The sequence below is a fragment of the Falco rusticolus genome, chromosome 6, assembly GCF_015220075.1.
Source record: "Falco rusticolus isolate bFalRus1 chromosome 6, bFalRus1.pri, whole genome shotgun sequence".
NCBI classification, from domain to species: domain Eukaryota; kingdom Metazoa; phylum Chordata; class Aves; order Falconiformes; family Falconidae; genus Falco; species Falco rusticolus.
Window position 1 is genome coordinate 25,043,830 of NC_051192.1, and position 17,392 is coordinate 25,061,221.

Here is a 17,392-nt window from a genome sequence, read left to right on the forward strand (position 1 = left end):
TCGGAAATCCCTTTATTCACAAAACAGTCTACCCCAAACCCCTCCACATAATTAAGGCTAAAGCCAAATTTTGTTTGGGTGAATCGTGCAATCTGTCTGCTCCCTAAGCTGTGCTGAATGAAGTTCTCCCCTAATGGTGCAGGGAGCAGCTGTCACGCTGTTGCTCTAATAACCATGAGACAAAATGATTAAATTTCCATCAATCATTTAGCATTATCAGAATAGGTCATTTTAATAAAATGTTGTCATAGGATCAGTGCCTGGCACCTTAGAAAGGAGAGGGGCAGTGATAGAGAGTCATCTCGTGACAGCCTTTGAGTGATCTGCCTTGCAGGCGATGCTGGTCCAGGTTAATCCAGTAGTCCTCCTGAATCCACCATTTTTCATAAGGGTGTCTGATACCAGGTTCTTCTGAGAGTAAAGATGTTCCTGTAATCAACTCAAATGACTTTTTGGTTTCAGCAAGTGTCCCCTTATTCTTGCAGTGTATAAAAAAAATCACCAATGCTTCATCTCAGGGAAAATCCTCAACAGGTTGTAAGCGGGGGAGGGGACTAAACCCTGGTTCCAGAAGCCATTTCAGAGCTAGAAGTTACATGCCCAGCAGCTTGGACGGCTACCAAGTGGGCTTTCCGAAGATGTGAAGGGATTTCATGGGAACGTTTAAATGTACATACTTTCCAAAACCCTACTTAGTGCCTGCCTGTATCTTTAAGCCACTAAGTGGCTTAAGCCTGTCCCCTTGGCCCCCTTGGTTGAAATGTTCATCTGTTTTCAGTGTTTTACCTACTTACTGTGTTCCTTCATAGTCGTCTCCAAGCTGCATAAGGTGTCTTTCCAGCGTCTTTCCTTCTGCAGAGAAGTTTCATGGCTACAGAATAAGCTGGACCCTCACCCCGTTTTTAAAGCCAGGTGGACCCTGCCTGTTGGCATTGTGTAATACGAGCAGGAAAATGGGGAACTCCGAATTCCGAACCGAAATTGGTGGCTCCTTCTCTTGAGCAGCCTCCTCCGGCTGTCCTTGAAGGGCAGTGGTCTGTGTCAAATGCTGATGGAAGATATATCCAGCCTTTTGGTGATGCTGAGAAAGAATGGAGAAAAGCTGGAGGATCCTTTTATGCTTCACCTGGAAAGACACTTAACTTGTTAAGATGATGCAGTGGGTTTCTGTAAATCAGACTTGGCTGGTTTTGGGAGGGCTTTTTTCCTTCCTCCTTGGGAGCAGCTATACCAGCAAAGCATCACACTCGGACCTTAGCAAGGGAGAAGCATTTTCAGGCAGAGTTGTAGTGCAACTTACTCCTTGCTCTAAGTTTGAAGCTTCTGGGTGTGAACAAATCAAAATTGCATGTCAGTGTAAGCTGTTGCTGGGTTTGAAGGTTTGCTTGGTTGTCTTTTTTGTTGTGTTTTTTTCCTACATGCAGCAGTCTCACTGTCTTTTCTTTTTCTTCTTCCTCTCTAGGCCCTCAAACTGACACGAGATGTAGAGAGAGAACCCTTTGCCAAATCTGCTGTCAGCAAGTGGACAGTGATACTGTTTACAGCTTATGACCTTTGTGAACCCTGCATTATTTTCCTAATGAAGCAGACTGCTAATAGGCCCCTTACCAGAGTGAAGATCCTCCTTTTTTTTTTCTTTTTTTTCTTTTTTTTTTTCTCTTTTTTTTTGGGAATTGAACTCATTCTGAAGTATGCAAAATCTTCCTTTTCTGGGATGGCCAAGCACCTGCTGTGGAGACAATGTTCAGCACCATCCTGTTGAGAACACACTGTGTAGCCTTTTACAGTAGTTACTTGTCAATGAGTATGTGGTGTTTCGATATATTAATGGTTTAAGGGATGTTTTAAGTTGGCTTTTCTTTTTGGAGGTTTTCCTTGTCTGCCCACCCTCTCCCCCTAAAACCTCCAGTTTGATTTCCTTAGATTTTTGACCATTTTTGCTTTCTCTCCCTTGGGAATCTGAAGTACTGTGCACACGCAAGGAAATGATCATAACCCAGCACTGCTCAGACGTCAGGGTTTTCTGAATATACAGCATTTGCTATACGGATCAACCAGCTGAATTCCAGAGAGAGGTGATGTGTGTGGTCTGTTCGTTTGTTGGGTTGGTTGGTTTGTTTCTTTCTTATTATTTCCTTAAATCTAATGGTACACCCCTGTTTTCCATAAGCATCAAACCAGGGTTGATTGCAAATCAAGGGAAGCCTTTGAGTTTGCCTCTTGACTCGTGAGGACGGACTGACAGCAGGTGCCATTGCCCACATATGCACGGGGCAGGAGCCCATTTGCTGCCCACCAGAGCAGGCTCCCCTCCTGCCGTACGTTAGCAAAGCTGCCCCTGCTGCCACAGCAAGCTGGTAAGGAGTTGTAAGCTGAGCTGCCAGACAAGTTGAATATAGCCACCTGTAAGGATGCGTTTGAAAAAGCAAAAATTAAGGGAAATATGCCACTTGGCGGAAAACCTGAGCGTAGAGGCTGGGCATCAGCAGGTGACTTGCAGTGGCAATACTGGGAGTTGAGGCACAGGTCATTGCAGGGTGTGTTGCTGCATTGGTGATCCTTTTGGGTTTTTTTTTTCTTTTACTCCGTTTTGGACATATCCTTGATTATTTTTTCCTGCTCATTATGTATGATCTGTTGTGGCAGAAGAAGCAAGAGAGGGAATGGCGAGGTGGCAGTATCATACAAATGGCTTTTGATATGAGCATAGGTTGTAACAGGATAAATGACACTGAAAGACAAGGCAATTTTATATATTTTGCTTCTAAGATTTTCTTTTGTAAGATGAATAATAACTAATAATAATAATGAATAAAAGGTATGGTGCTGTATAGATCCTCTATAATCTGGAAAGTTTGATTACTTTTTAGTAGTATCTTGTGGGGGAGGGATACAAAAAAAGAGGGGAAAACACCAATGGTACATAGGAACTTGGTATGAAGAAGTTCTGAATAGGACAGTGTATACATAATTCTCCAAAGCGATATATGAAGTTTTTTTTCTTTGCATAAAAGCGTTATGCATATAAATATATAAATATATTTTATTATGTACAGAAATGGATCATTATGCATGGATGTTAGGAAAACAAACTAGCATTTTAACCCAAAGCCTCAGTGCATGAGTTCCCACCAACCCGTGTCCCATGCAATGTGGAGTGACTCCCGCTCGCCACTGCCACCGCACATACACAGTCATGCATACACACAGGTGTGCACATACACGTGCGCAAACATGCAAGCATTCATGGGCCCTTCCTCCCGCCTTACTTTCCTTACTTTCCAGGTCCCCGAGGTGATATTGGTGAAACAACAGCTCCTAGTGTGATGGAAGTTTTGGTTTTGTATCGTAGCCCCTACGCTGTGCTCTCGTAAAGATGCACCTCTTGGTTTCTTCCTGCAGTTATGACTGTGTAGACTCTGTGCAGTTGTGGTTATCGTAGCCTTGTAGCATATCAACTCTTCCAAGCAGCCAAAGGTTTATCATTCACCTTTGAAAAAGAATTCTCTTTTGGTTTTACACCGAGGTGGTCTATTTGTCAGCGTGGAGACTAGTTTATTACATTTATTGGAGTTAGCTGATGCTCATTGTTCATCTGTGTCAGCAGCCAGCTACCCGGGAGGCTCATGCGGCACAGTGGTCACCTGGGCTAGAAGTCACTTTGCTTATCAGAGTCCAGTTGCAGGCATCTTCTGCCCAAATTCTTTGAGAGATTTATCACCAGCCTTCTCCAAACGTGTAGCATTAGCTCTCAGCTTCCTGGTACACCCTGAAACGTGTGAGCGTACGCTGGAGGACTTCACTCTGGTGCTCCTTTCCCCGAGGCTCCCCTGTGGCTGCTGCCCTGCAGCTAGGCTTGTGCCCCTGTCCCGTGGTTTTGGCTGCCAGCAGAGCCCACTCGGTGGCTCCCCATGCTAGCATGCAGCATTTGGCCCCTGCACGGGTCAGCCTCCAGTGAGGCCCGGGGTGCCTGCCCAAAGACCACCGACCAGGTCACTGACAGCACCAGTAAGACGTGACTTGATGGTATGGCCAAGGTGACCACAATCCATCATTATTTTTTTTTTCTTGGTACAGATGCAGTTCTTGTCAAAAGCAAGGGAAGGCCCGTTAGCTTAAACTAAATGGGGGCGCCTTCTGCTCTGCTCTGGCAGCCTGGCCCCCTTGAGTTCGACGAAGCTAGCTCCCACTGGCAGGAATGAGAGAGAAAACTATGGTCCGCTCTGTTCAAAAAAATGGAGAAAACCCCACTTATTTTAGAGACAGCCCATCAATGGCAGAGAAGTTGTGGTGGTTTTGTTTTTTTTTTAAAAGCATTAGTGACTGAAAGGCTTAATTTGCCTCCCAGCAATGTCAAAGAAAGTATTTCCATTGGCATGGCTGGGACACCTTGGGCCCCTGCTTCGGAGAACATCCCAGCGCTTGCTGAAGAGAGGTGGACTTGGCCAACCTCTTCGGTTTGATTTGGTTTCTTTTGCTCATTTTTGGGGCCAGAATTTTCTAATGGACACGCCTGGTGTCAGGCACCAAGCGCCAGGGACTCCAGCATGCTCACAGGGGTGAGCTGCTCTGCCCTCGTCACTCCTCAAAGGAAGGAGGGGTGCCAGGTCCCCCCAGGCCCAGGGGAAAGTCACCACCCTCTATGCCTGCTGAGGTGCCCAGCAAATGCCCTCCTCTCCAGAGGTGCTAGATAAATCTCTCTGAATTCAAAGGGCCACTTATTTAGGTGTCAGAATACAGACTTGAATGGCTAATTTTGGGAACCTACCTTTTGGAAATCTTTGAATCTTTGAACACGTTTCCTTCTGAAACCTTGTAAAACAGATAAAAGTCCAAAACAATTACATAGTTATCGTTCAGACACCTGGTCTAACCAAAAGATCTAAAGAGGTGACATTTATGCTGATCGTAGTCACAGGTTTGGGGCTTGATTTAATGATTTTGTAAAATAATTTTCTCTGAGGATAATTGGATAGTTGACCACCGCTTAACTCCAGAAATTGTTGTGCCACCGCTTCAAAAAGTGACCTTTCAGGTCATGTATTTCTCTAGAATTATGTCATTGCTTGGCAATTGGTGTCCTGCAAGTGTTTCTAGTACACGATACACCTTTGGAATTGCCAAGAGATGCGAAGGGGGACCAGATACATTTCGTTACTATGGGTTGGAAAAAATGGATTGTACATTTGGCTTCACATGTTTAACTTTTTTTTAAAAAAAGTTGCATGATTGGAAAAAATATGTATACAGTATCTGTAAAGCTGTTTTATCTGTTTTTGTTTCAAGCCATGTAAATTGGAAGAATATTAAATCCACAGCCTTATCGCGCATGGCCGTCTTTACATACCGAAGAGCTGAACAGTTTATACTTTTCATTTGGGCTATCTTGTACTTTCATTTGAAAGCAGACACTCTCATGTTGCAGTCTTACTGAGAATTTTATATTAAAGAAAAAAGAAAAAAGATGCTGCCCTGGAGGAATATACTACCTTACTACACAGAGGTTGGAAGGAAGTTTGTTTTGGAGCAAAACCTGCCCCTTTCCAAACAAAGTAGAGACGCAGTGCTTACTCCACTTGGTGTTAGTAGATATTGCCTTGTGTATTCCATTTTAAATTGTAATCTAGTTTGTAAAAGAGATGGTGACGCATGTAAATAAAGCATAATGGATCTCTACATTGCACATTTGCCTTTGCTCTGTTTTATTGTGTCATGGACAGACATCTAAATGCAGGACCTGGACAAGGGGTGACTTCCAAGCAGTGGGTGAAAGTGGCTGGTGGGGGGTCCGGGGCTGGGGAGGCGGCCTGCCCCTATGTCTGCTGGAGTCTGTAAATGCATACGTATATGGGGCTCTGCATTTCAACCAAGCCAGCATAGTTTTGGTGGTCAAATGACCCCCAATGGGTTCATTTACTGCTGCTAACAATCACAAAAATTCACTTGATTTTGGGGGGCAGGAGGGCTGTCCCCGGGGATGGCGGCTGCACCCTGCAGCTGCAGCCCAGCTCACCCATGCTGGGAGACATCCAGCCCAACTGCAAATCAGTCGGGAGAAGAGTTACACCCCCTCCCCGTGGGCTTGGCTGGGTTTCAAACTGCCTTTGAAAAATGCCTGGAGTACTTGAAATCGCCCGTTTGGGATTTGGGATAAGAAAACCAGCAACCTGACTCAGCAGAAAGTTACACCGAGCGCTCTGGCTAAGGCGCAGGAGAGCGTGCTCAGAAACATGAGACACGTCGACAAAAAACTCTGCTCCCACACTGACAGGAAGCCACAGATGTTTATGTTTTTTTGGAGTCATTTTTCAAGAGCAAATATTTTCAAGAAAGAGGAGCCTTTTCGTGCAGCGGGGAGGGGTGTCCCGTGACTCCGGGGTGATGACCACCATGTCAGCCGTGCAAAGCCATGGGAGCATTGTACTGAAGTAGTGCAGTATCGAGAGCTGTTTGGGGATATCCCTTGCTTAACATAGCAAGAGTTATTCAGGCTTTGTTCTAACTAGAGACAGCCTGAAATATTACGAGACCCAGTCAGAAAGTAGCCTTTCTTTCTGGTAAAGAAAGCTTGGTAAAACCAGCCTGGTAAAACCAGGATGAAGTCTGGGTTAGCCTTCCTGGAGTGAGAGTGTGCTTGTCCTCCAGCAATTACACCATTACCTCGGAAATGCAGCTGTTCTGCTGGACTTTTCTGAAGCCTTCTCCAGCAGTGCTCTGGCCGGGAAGGACCCCTGTCCTCCACCTCGTTGGCAGTGCCCCACTGGCATTTAGGACAAACAATGGGAGTGTTTGGCCCCGGGAGGTGCCAGGTGGAAGGGCCTCAGCTTTGACCTGAATTTAGGCAGGGGCAGCCCCAGCGATGACGAGCTGATCAAATCCTGTGTGAGTTTTGTGCTGAACTTAGTTGGTTGTGTTGTGCAATGCCTTAGCTGTGACCTTCAGTTCACCCGGCCTTGGAACAGATCATTCTTATCTTTCAGAGTACTTTCAGAATAAGTCCAAACATTTTAAACTTCTCCAAGTTGTCCCAGAAGACAAAAGGCTTTTCGAGCTGCTGCCGAGACTGGTGAGGTAACCCGGAGCTATTTTGGGAGCTCCGCACCACATATGCTGAGTTGCAAGTTTGACCAGATCAGGGAAAACAGTATTTTACAGCTCTTCTCTGGCTACTGCTGCCAAGGACGTTAGGGGTGCTTTCATGAAGACTGAGATAAGCAAATCTGGGAGGCTACCTCTTTTTCTGGTGGAGTCATTGTGACTGCTATCTCCCTGTTCAAAAGGACTTCTTGGGTGAAGTGGAGCCCAAGCCAGATGGAGCAGATAAATGCTCTTGCTGGTGCACAGATTCATCCCACTGCCAGTGACTTCGGCAGTGTCTCATCGCTTGTTTGCCCAGCCCAGCCCACAGAACTTTTTTCCCACTGACTGCCTGTGGATTTTTTTTAATGAAAATACTTTTAAAACACAAAGCACAGAAAATTCCATTAGAACAAAAAAAAGCGGGTTTTGGGGTTTGTTTTTTTACTGCTGTTGAAATTTTTAGAAAACTTCAGAATTGTCTGACAAAATTCAGAAACTCCAGTTTGGAATTTATTTTTTTTGCACTTGGATTTTCTTTTCATACTAATGACGCCAGTAGTTTTGCATGTGCCACAACATTTACTTACTAGAACAAAGCATCTCCTGCTTTTATTGTTTGATGCTTTGATGACATACCAAGGAACCAATTTAATCTAGAAAACAAGATAAAATGTCTTTATTCAGTAGGAACAATTGGCCTAAATGAGGGTGACTGTTATAACATTCTTTTAATGCTACATTATGCCCTGCAGGTTTAAAGATATCTATATCCTATGAATGATGTGGTGAAATGGGGAGAAAACAGTAAAGATACATGGCATCCCATAAAAATCTTCCCAAATTCCAAGTCAAATATAATGCTGATCAGGATTCCCCCTCCTCAATTTTCACTCTTCTTAGGTGATACCTGAAAACTTTGGTTTTGCTGAAATTCAAAGCACAAGGCAATTCCCAAGTGCTGCCTTTCCCTGGGATTAGTGTCGTGGCAGTGCCAACTGGCTGTGCATGCCACGCTGCTTTGCGCACCCTGACGGGCATCGAGGCTGCTGCCAGCACCCGTGGTGTGTGACACCACAAGGGTGTCGAGCTTTGGCTCTGTTTCACACCCTGGGGGCCACAGTAGGCCCTGTAAGACCCCATGGCTGGTGCAGCCAAGGCAGAAGAAGGGGGAGAACGTCAGTGGGAGCAAAGCATGGCAGATGCCAACACCCTGCTCTGGTATTCACATGTTGCGTGGGACCTCTCCCTGAAGCTCCGGCCGCTGCATGGACAATGGATCCTTCTTCTGTTTGTAACCACCTTGGGAAAGAACAGCATCAGTTAGAAAGTGCTAATTAAGAAATACGGGTGTATTCTACCTCCAGCCTCCAAAGCAAAAGATGGAGGAAAACTATGTGCTGACACAGCCACCTTGGAGGTCCTCCCGGGGGGCGGCAGAGGATGCTGCCTTCCCCTCCAGGAGGGCAAGGTCCAGCCTTTCCAAACTGCTGCTGTGAACGATGGGCCCGGTGTCTGGGCAGCCTCTCATGCTGCATTTGATGTTTCAGTAAAAAAAATCATTATTTTACCAGCAGTTTTACCATACCAGCACTTTATTTTAAATCTCTACAAGCTCCTCTTACTTAAGGCTATCCAGGCTTGTACGTCATTAACTAGTTCATGGATGAATGCCCTGGAGAAAAGTCTGTGCTTAAAAAGCAATTTATAAAATACGTAAAAAAATGCCCAAACTTAGTCCTTTTCCTCATTAGTGAAACCCATTGTCATTCACACTTCTCTTGGGAGTCATATGTGCAATATCAAACTATATTATCAACCTCAGCGTGTGTCTGTTAAGCAAACTTCATGGCAAGGCTGTCTCATTTATACAGAAGTTTTTGCTGTGTGCTGTCACTTGGCCTAGCAGACTCCTATGGTAAAGCCACAATTTAAGTCAAAACTCTACTGTGTCTGAGTGATTATAAAATTATAATGGCTTTCAGAGCTAGGAGATACCAAAGGCTCTTCCTGGGGAAGGCAGCTGCCTTCAGGTGTCTGCTCTGACGCTTCTGCCTCTAGGGCCACAACTGGAAGGAGAAGGTAGCACAGGGGAAGGTCAGGTGTGGATGTACAGGGGGTCTTCGCTTTGCAGTCAGGTTGTGTTTGCTCCGCAGTCTGGGTAAGGTGGGCTGCCTTCTTGTCACCGAAGGGTCAGTGCTAACGAGCTTACCACAGAGTAAGAGGGGTTATGTGGGAAGCTACCCTGGAGTAATACAAATGCAAAGCCTTGTTTCCCTTTATCTCATCCATAACTGGCACTTCAGGGTGAGCCCCTTTCGCTCTGTTTTTCACTAGAGGGCATCAAGGTCACAAGTCATCTGCAGAAAGTGTCCTGAATCATTGCTGGGACTTGGGGGACTTGGCTGAGGTTCTGTTGCTGCATTTCCAGCCTCTTCAAGCTCCTGCCTGAATATCTTTGCTTTTCCACGATCTCTTCACCTTACCTCACCAAAGCTTTGTTCCCTTCTTGAGAAGGGGCCTTAGGGACAATGACATGATGTTGCTGTTAGCAGGGGGGGTGGCTCCCACCTCACCTGTCTCGCAGGCCATGCATCTGAGCAGGCTTCTCTGCGTGTGCAGAGAAAACATCAGGAGATGTGAGCATACAGGAATGGCAAATAAGGCAGCACATGAAAAAGGCCTAATAAAATGCCACCCTTCGAATGGTACCATGGGGGCACCTGAGTCATTCCTTCATGCCCTTCAGTTGTTCCTCGATCCACGCCTGAAGTCCCAGGTGCTTCCCACTGCTGTCAGCAGCGGTCTTCAGAACTTCTGATCCCCATGAGCCTTTCTTTGAAAAGAAGTATTTGTCTTTTTTTTTCTCCTTTCTCTGTCTTTTCTTACATTCTCTGTTTTTCTAAGGCCAGGTATTGTAACGTTTGTGGGGTCAGTAATGTTGGTTGTGGATACAATAATTTTTAATGATGTTTTTATACAAGCAAGAAGCCCAGGTAACACAGTTATCTGGCAAGGGCTCATTGCCAGTACAACTTACTCCACTCCAGCTATACCGGCAAGAAGCACTTTTTTTTTTTTTCTGCTTCAAGCTACATCTGAGTCTGAAGACACGGTTTGCTGGTCTAGCTGTGTCAGCCACCTTTTCCTAACACAGGCTAAACCTGGAACATTGCTTCACGCGGAATAGCAAGTTTGCAGCCAATGTAAACTGGTGGCTGTATTCAAGGATCTGCTAAGGTCAGGACATGCAGACCTGAGAGTAAGTACAAATGGTTTGTGCGCCTCTTACCAGGTATGGCTGCTCAAAGGGGCACGGGCACACCACTTGAGAACAAACCGCTACAGCTAAATGAATGGGGGGGGAAATTAATGCCTTACTGTTTTTAAGTGTCTCTGTTCATGCTCTGCTAAGGCTTTCTGTGAGAAATGGATATTGTGAAGTAGCTTCATATGGCCTAGGTGCAGCCTAGAACAATCACCTACGGAGTTGGCCATGGTGCCTGCCCTCTGGCAGCACTGGCACTTGTGTCTGTAATACTTCCCTGGGCCGTAATCTGCAAAATAAAATTGAAAAATTCTGATTCTCTTTATTTCAGTGTGTCAAGAATCTGCTAACTTTTCCTCTTGACGGTTAACAGCATTTGAACATTCTGTCCTGATTGCCTCATCCATAAACTAACAAAAGGCGTATTGGTTTCTTTTACACTATAATTGATAGTCCTCTGTAGCATGTATGTTCAGCATTTCAGGACTAACTTAAAGGTCAAATTTATCATATGGGCAGATTGGATGATCTCATGGTTGAGGAAAGACCATGAAAAGATGACTTGCCTAACCTATCTTTAGACACACAGAGAGCCCACACACATTTCTTTTTGGTCTGACCTCACCTCAGACATCACCCATGTGCCGGGAGTCTCAGGATGAAGATGTACTGGAAATGTTAAAGGTGGGTTGAATTTGGCACCTGGAATGTAAGATAGTAATAAGGGTCTGAACAAAGGAGATGTATTCAGAAATGGATACAGCGGAATTTCATTCCTCTGCCCCCTCTTACCTGAAATCGTAATTACAACTTCTGAAGTACCTTGTTTGTGTTTAAGCAGTTTATGCTCAAATTTTGTGTGTCCAAGCATGGGTCTGTGCCACACCAGAGAAAGTGTGCAGAGCCCTACATCTCACCGCACACGTCCGTGTTCAGCACAGGCACTGCAACGGCCGGTAACAGTACCTGAAACAAACCCTGGGGACCCTCGTGCCCCGCAGGTGGGACAGTCATCTGCAGACGATGGCCTGTAACCCCACGCACCCTGTGTGTGTGCTGAGCCTTGCTCAGAGCACAGCTCCCAGTGAAAGTACTGCACATGCTCAGCTTCTTCACATAATGTACAAGGCTCCAAGTACGATAAAACTGTAGGCACAGGTGAAAGTGGAAGTGAGTAGGGGAGGCAGATGACTTCCCCCAGTAAAAATCAGTATCTTCAGTGGCATCCCCTCTGCCCTATTTGGTCGGGCATTACGGGATGCAGACTCTCCTGTTGGGAAATGGTGATCAGCTAACAGTCCTTCCCCCTGGGGATTTCTCTGCTGTGTCCCACAGACTTTTTGGCTGAGTGGCAATTTTCAGCCCCTCCAGCCTCCTCCTGGCAGAACCACAGGCGGTGGCCACAGAAGAGGAATTTGGAGATAGAAACTGTTTTTCCATCAAGACACTTTTAACAGCAGCTGTCACAAGCATTTCTAAAGCAGGACCTGCATGCTATCTCCCCTCCCAACTGTCCCATCCTCCTCGTGTCAGCCTAATCTGCCACGCTTGTCCCCCTGGTCCCCATGCTGCCTGCCCCACCCAGCCTTGGCTGGATGCCCATGGCCATGGGGCCCTGGAAACCCAAAAGCTGGCAGCAGCCTGTGACTGCTGGTGTGTTAGCCAGCCCAGCAGCTGAAGAGCACATGCCCCACGCCCTCAGCAAAGCCCTTGTGCAGAACGAGGAGTGCCACCATGTGCCACCACAAGGACCTGGGAGGGAAAGTCGACCAGATGAAATTCAGTAGGCGAGGGTACGCGGCACTATGCTGAGGAAGGAGAGACCAGCTATGTGTACACCAAGTGAGGCACAAGCATCAGCACTGGAACAAAGGTGCTGTGGGCAGTGATGAGCTGGAAGCTGTTGGAGCTCCTGCGGCAGCGCTGGGGTGCTGGAGCCAGCCTGAAGAAGAGCGACAAGAATGAGCAGAGTCAGTGAAAATGGGGACCTATGGGAGAAGGCTAATTTTATTTGTTAAAATAGGTTGAAAAGGGACACAAACTGCCCTTTACATAGAAGGCTACTAAAAATAAAACCCTTCTTGCCCACTAAGGAGAGGACATAGCTGTGTTTCATCTGCAGCAAATGTACGTTATGTTCTCTTAGCTACCAGGGTAATTGATGTATTTCCTAGAGGTGTGGACTTTTCTTCATTAAGGGTGTTTTTGGGAGCAAAATGTTTGCCCAGATTTTCCTTGGCCCTGCTTCAGAGCAGGAGGATGATCTCCTGAGGTCCCTTCTAACCTCATGCTCCTGTGACTTGCCTTAAAGAGATTAACACAACTTTAAAACCAAACCAAACCAAACCAAAAAGTACAGAGCCTTTTGCCCTTTCCTACCTGAGGCACAGGTCTTTATGTACAGTAGAAAATTGTTATCTTTTCTCCCTGTTTGAATGTAACAGGTATTGAGTAATGCTGTCTCGTGTGTTGACACGTGAGCCAGGAGGTGCCCCAGACCCTGGAGAGGTATTGATGTAGTGCAACCGCCTGCTAGAAGTCTGGTGTTTGGTTTCTGTCTGCTCTTTAGCTTCTCCCTTTGCCTCCAGAGAAGCTGCATGTTGTCCCAATTTGTTCTCCAGGTGTTATCTTGCTACAAACAGAAGTAGCTCTGTCTTGTTCCTGGTGAGACTCAAAGCTCTGAGAAGATGCCCTGCCCCATAGGTTTCCTTTTCCTGATGAAAACCAGTGCAGAAAGTGCTCCTCATGGGGCACCAACATGCTCCAGCATCTCTCAACCCCTCCCGTGGGTGGATGCCTGCAAATCTGAAGGACCAGATGTATAAATTCAGGTGAGAAGGCAGGTAAGGTTTGTTTCAGAGGTGGCCACCTTCCCCTGCTGAGGACATGTGTTGGGCATCCCAGCAGGGACAACGAGCTGGACCAGAAGAAGGTGCAAGCAGCAAAGCCCCACTGACTGTGAGCAACAGGGCTGGCACGGGCAGGGATGCAGGAGGCACGGCAAGGAGAGGCAGCTTTGGGTGAGCACTTGCTTATCAGAAAACCCAGGCCCTGGAGAAAGAGGCAGCCTGAAGCTGTTTGGGGCGTCCCTGTTGCTGCTGCCAGCTTACCAAGGCTGGTGTCTGGGAGGACGTCCCCCTGGGTGAGGAGGAGCCAGACAAGCCTGTACCGGCAACTGTGGGCGACGCTTAGGCACCTGAGACAGTGCATGATGGGCTTTGCCAGGAGACAGCAGGGATGCTCATGGTGGGATCAGCCTCCTCTCCTGCTGGCAAGGAAGAGCAGCCGATGCCTCCTCACGTGCAATGGGGCCAGCAGTAACCTCACCCCACCCCCAACAGGGTCCCAGTGTAGCCAGACAGTAACTTGTACCAGACTTGGGCTCCCAGACAGAAAAAACAAACCAATGTGTGTTTGATGTTTACATTAGACGTTTATTTTACAGTTCATTTCACAATCCCTTTCTCTTCTCCCTTTGCCCCGGGTTGATTTAGGGTGCTGCAGATCCTATCTGCCTGCCCTGCCCAGAGCACCGGCTTGGAGAAAAACCTGCCAGGGTCTCTCCTTGTCGTTGTTGCCTTTTTGTCTACCATTGCCCTGACCTATAAGTGAAACTAGAGCGGTTTCTTCCAAATAGCGATAAATTAGTCTCTTGCTCCCTTGTATTTGCACTGGTGGTTTGTAGGGTGAGCAGCGCAGGGGCTCTGAGGAAAACGAGAGCAAACAAGCATGGCGCAGAGGGCTGCCTCGAGCTTCCCTCTTGTTTGACTTCTGCCTGGCTGGACTGGTGGGTTGTTGAGGACTCCTGGCATGCCATGGGACCGCAGACCCTGCACCCCATCCCTTGCGCCCTGCTGATGACAAGGTGCCATACCTGGCCTCAGGGCCAGTCCCCAGGCTGTTGGGATGGTCAGTGACCACAGGAGATGGGTGGTCCCTGCCACCCTGTGCCGTAAGGGACTGTCAGGGGCTGCTGGGATTAATCGGGATTATTTGTTTCATGGTACATTTAAACTTCGATTTTTATGCTGCTATGTCTTGGTGTAGTGGCATTTGTGGAGGTGGCTTACCTTCACCGGTTTAATGAAGGCCATTCCTCCACAGTAGAACATGCAAAGAAGATGTGCCACATTTTGCTGAGAAAATAAGAGATCTGATCTGAAGATCTGGTGGGAAATCCCTGAATAAAACTTGGCCTTCCTTGCTGGCTGCATGCTTTGGAGAAGGATTCTTTGTGCAGAGCTGGGTGCTCCCCATGAATAACTGGACCCAACCTAAAACCAGAAGGAAGTATATTTAAAAAAAACAGAGGTGTGGTAATGACATTATCATGCTTTATGTGCATTGTGCAATCCATGATGTGTGCGTGGCTCCTGAAGAGCCTGCTCCCCAGTCACGGCTAAATCACCCCTTGAAAACAACGATAAAATCCTAGTAAGGTGGCTGGCTAGAGGGGTTTGTTCCTTTTCCCCAGGAAAATTATATTCACCACAAGCAAGGGTGTATTTTTGTGGACGGGATGCTTATGTGGCAGACATGGTGGCTTGTATACATCTGAGCTGAAAGTTTTGCGAAGTTTTCTTTTCCAGTTTTCTTTATCACCTCTAACTGCCCTGACGATGACCATGTGAACAGATGGTAAGAAACAGAACAGTTTCACATAGAGGGCACTGAGAACCTGTGATTACCTACATTAATAGCTAAATAAGTGTCTCCCCACAAACTTGTTTAGCAATTTACACCTTTCAAATTGCAGTTGTGCCAGGTGGGGGGTTTAATATTAAGAAATTGCTTTCATGTTCAACTTGATGCAAACTAGAGTCTAGAAGAAGGGAACAGATTTGGCAATACCCGTTTTTGAGCTCTAGCTCACTGGTCCAAATTTAACCCATTCCTGCACCGGTGGAAGTTCTTAAAGGCAATATGAAAATGCCTCTTTTTCCACCTTTCCTACAAAAAGCATATGTACTTTTATTTAACTGTGGAATGATTCTTTCTTATCTGTAATAATTCTGCAGGCATTGGAGAATGATGTTGGAATAGAGAAATGAAACAGGGAAGTATGAACTTCTCTGCTTTTCTGTGCATGAGGATTAAATACTTACGAGGAAGATCTGCTAACATTTTATGATTTTATATGTCAACATCTCCAAACAGTACATTAAAGAACAATAATCCAACAGTGTGAGTGCAAAACTTATGTCTGATAAGCCCCAGTAAAGCCTAAACCATTTGCATCGATACTGTGAAGCTAGGGTAGGGTTTTGGGGTTTCTTTTCCTTTAATTGAAACTGCACATTTTAGGAAAGGCAGCAAGGCTGACACTGCTTGGCAGCCTGGTGTGGAGGCATTCCTAAAAGTTTTTAAGAAAGTCAAAGGTTGAGCTGAAAAGCTGAGGGGTGGCAGCACTAGCAAGGGCAAGGACGATTTCCACAGGATGATCAGGAGGTATGTTTTTGTAAGAGGGAAACCTTCTCCCTGGACAATTTTTCACAGCTAGCAACCATGGCTTGCAGTTTCTGTCTTGCGACAGATGTTGTACGTGGAGATTCTGTTTCCCTACCTGACCTGTCAGCCCTGCAAGAGGGCCGTGAAGCCTTAGGGGAAAAACCCGGCCCCTAGGGACCCTGCTAACACCCCCTTGCCTGCCTCTGGTCCCCCACAGGCTGTGACTGGCGGGGCTGCAGAAGCAGGCTGGCACCTGATGGTTGGATCTGAGACGGAGGAACCAGAGGAACTGCAGCAGGGCTAACTAACTTTCTAAGTTGAGAGATCACAAAAGAGTAGATTCTAGCTGGGAGGAGAGGGCTGTGACATTTCACGTTTTGGGACTTTTTAGCTCATATTAAACAAAATCAGTGAATGTGTTTAAGCTACCTCTAGAATAAAATCAATTTTTCTGCTGAACTGTATTATCTGTAAAGCAAAATCACGTGTTGCTGTTTGCTACTTTTTTGCTTTATTACAAACAGAGTAAAACTACTGCATTTTCCAGGCTGAAAAAATCTATTTAAATACTGTTAATTGTACGCCATTACGATAGTGGAAAAGATAATTCTTTGTCACTGGCAGCCCATGCTTGCTAGAAGAAACTAGATTATTTGCTCTGTGGCTGTGACCCATGACAAAGGACTTGCTCAGGCGTGCTAAAAGGGACCCTGCATGGTGAAACTTTGTGGCTGCTGCGTTGCATTTTAGCTTCTCTCCTGCTGTATGACTTGATGGCAGGGCCTTCTCCAGCTGAAAGGGCGCTCTCCTTCCTTACCTCTGGCTGTAGCAAGGACCCAGCAGAGTGCATCCCCAAAGTTTTACTAGCAGGCTGGAATGCATCAGGACATAGGTGGTCTATCTAATTAAAGACGAAGGGGAGGGGGGCGGGCGGGGAAGTCTTGGAGCTTGTAGCCTCTTAGATGAAAATACTCATCAAATTGTTTCAATTCAGACCAGATATTAGGAATAAATTCTTTCTGTGAATGTGGTGAGACACTGGAACAAGTTTCCCAGAGAAGCTGTGGATGCCCCATCCCTGGAAGTGTTCAGGGCCGGGCTGGATGGGGCTGTGAGCAACCTGGTCTGGTGGAGGGTGTCCCTGCCCATGGCAGGGGGGTTGAGCCAGGCGATCTTCAAGGTACCTTCCAACCCAACCCATTCTATGATTTTAACTCCCTTACTATATGTATGCAACTGATTCTAACTTGCCTGGTCTGGAGTCCCCCAGGCATAGACCAGTGGTGGGGCCTCCCTGGGCTTGCTTGCTCCTGAGCTCAGCTGGGCACCCTGACATTGCAGAGGTGCTGTGGGTACCCCAGCATTGCAGAGGTGCCCTGGGTATCCTGACATTGCAGAGGTGCTGGGGGTACTCTGACATTTGCAAAAATGCCAAAGGTGCCCTGGCTTTGCAGAGGTGCTGTGGGTGCCCCCAAACCCACCCATAACCTCTCTCACCCAGAGTAAACTCTTCCCAAGAGGCATTTGCAGAGCACAGACTTCCTCCTTGCAAGCCTGCCTTCATGTGGAGTAAAAGTGGAGAAGTCATCCCCATCACCT

General features: G+C 46.7%; 1 protein-coding gene and 1 long non-coding RNA gene across 4 annotated transcripts in view; both read left to right on the forward strand.

The window, feature by feature from the left end:
• The window catches only part of FOXO3 (forkhead box O3), a 97,611-nt gene extending 91,928 nt beyond the window's left edge, over nt 1-5,683 (forward strand). For all 3 annotated transcript variants that reach the window (XR_005105052.1, XR_005105051.1, XM_037392930.1), the window contains one exon: nt 1,463-5,683. The gene's annotated coding sequence lies outside the window, so the exon portion shown is untranslated. The remainder of the gene's footprint in view (nt 1-1,462) is intronic.
• Nucleotides 5,684-12,679: 6,996 nt separating this feature from the next.
• Nucleotides 12,680-15,527, forward strand: LOC119150526. The gene is made up of 2 exons (XR_005105102.1): nt 12,680-13,176; nt 14,450-15,527. It is a non-coding gene; the product is annotated as an uncharacterized LOC119150526 (long non-coding RNA).
• The last annotated feature ends 1,865 nt before the right edge of the window (nt 15,528-17,392 follow it).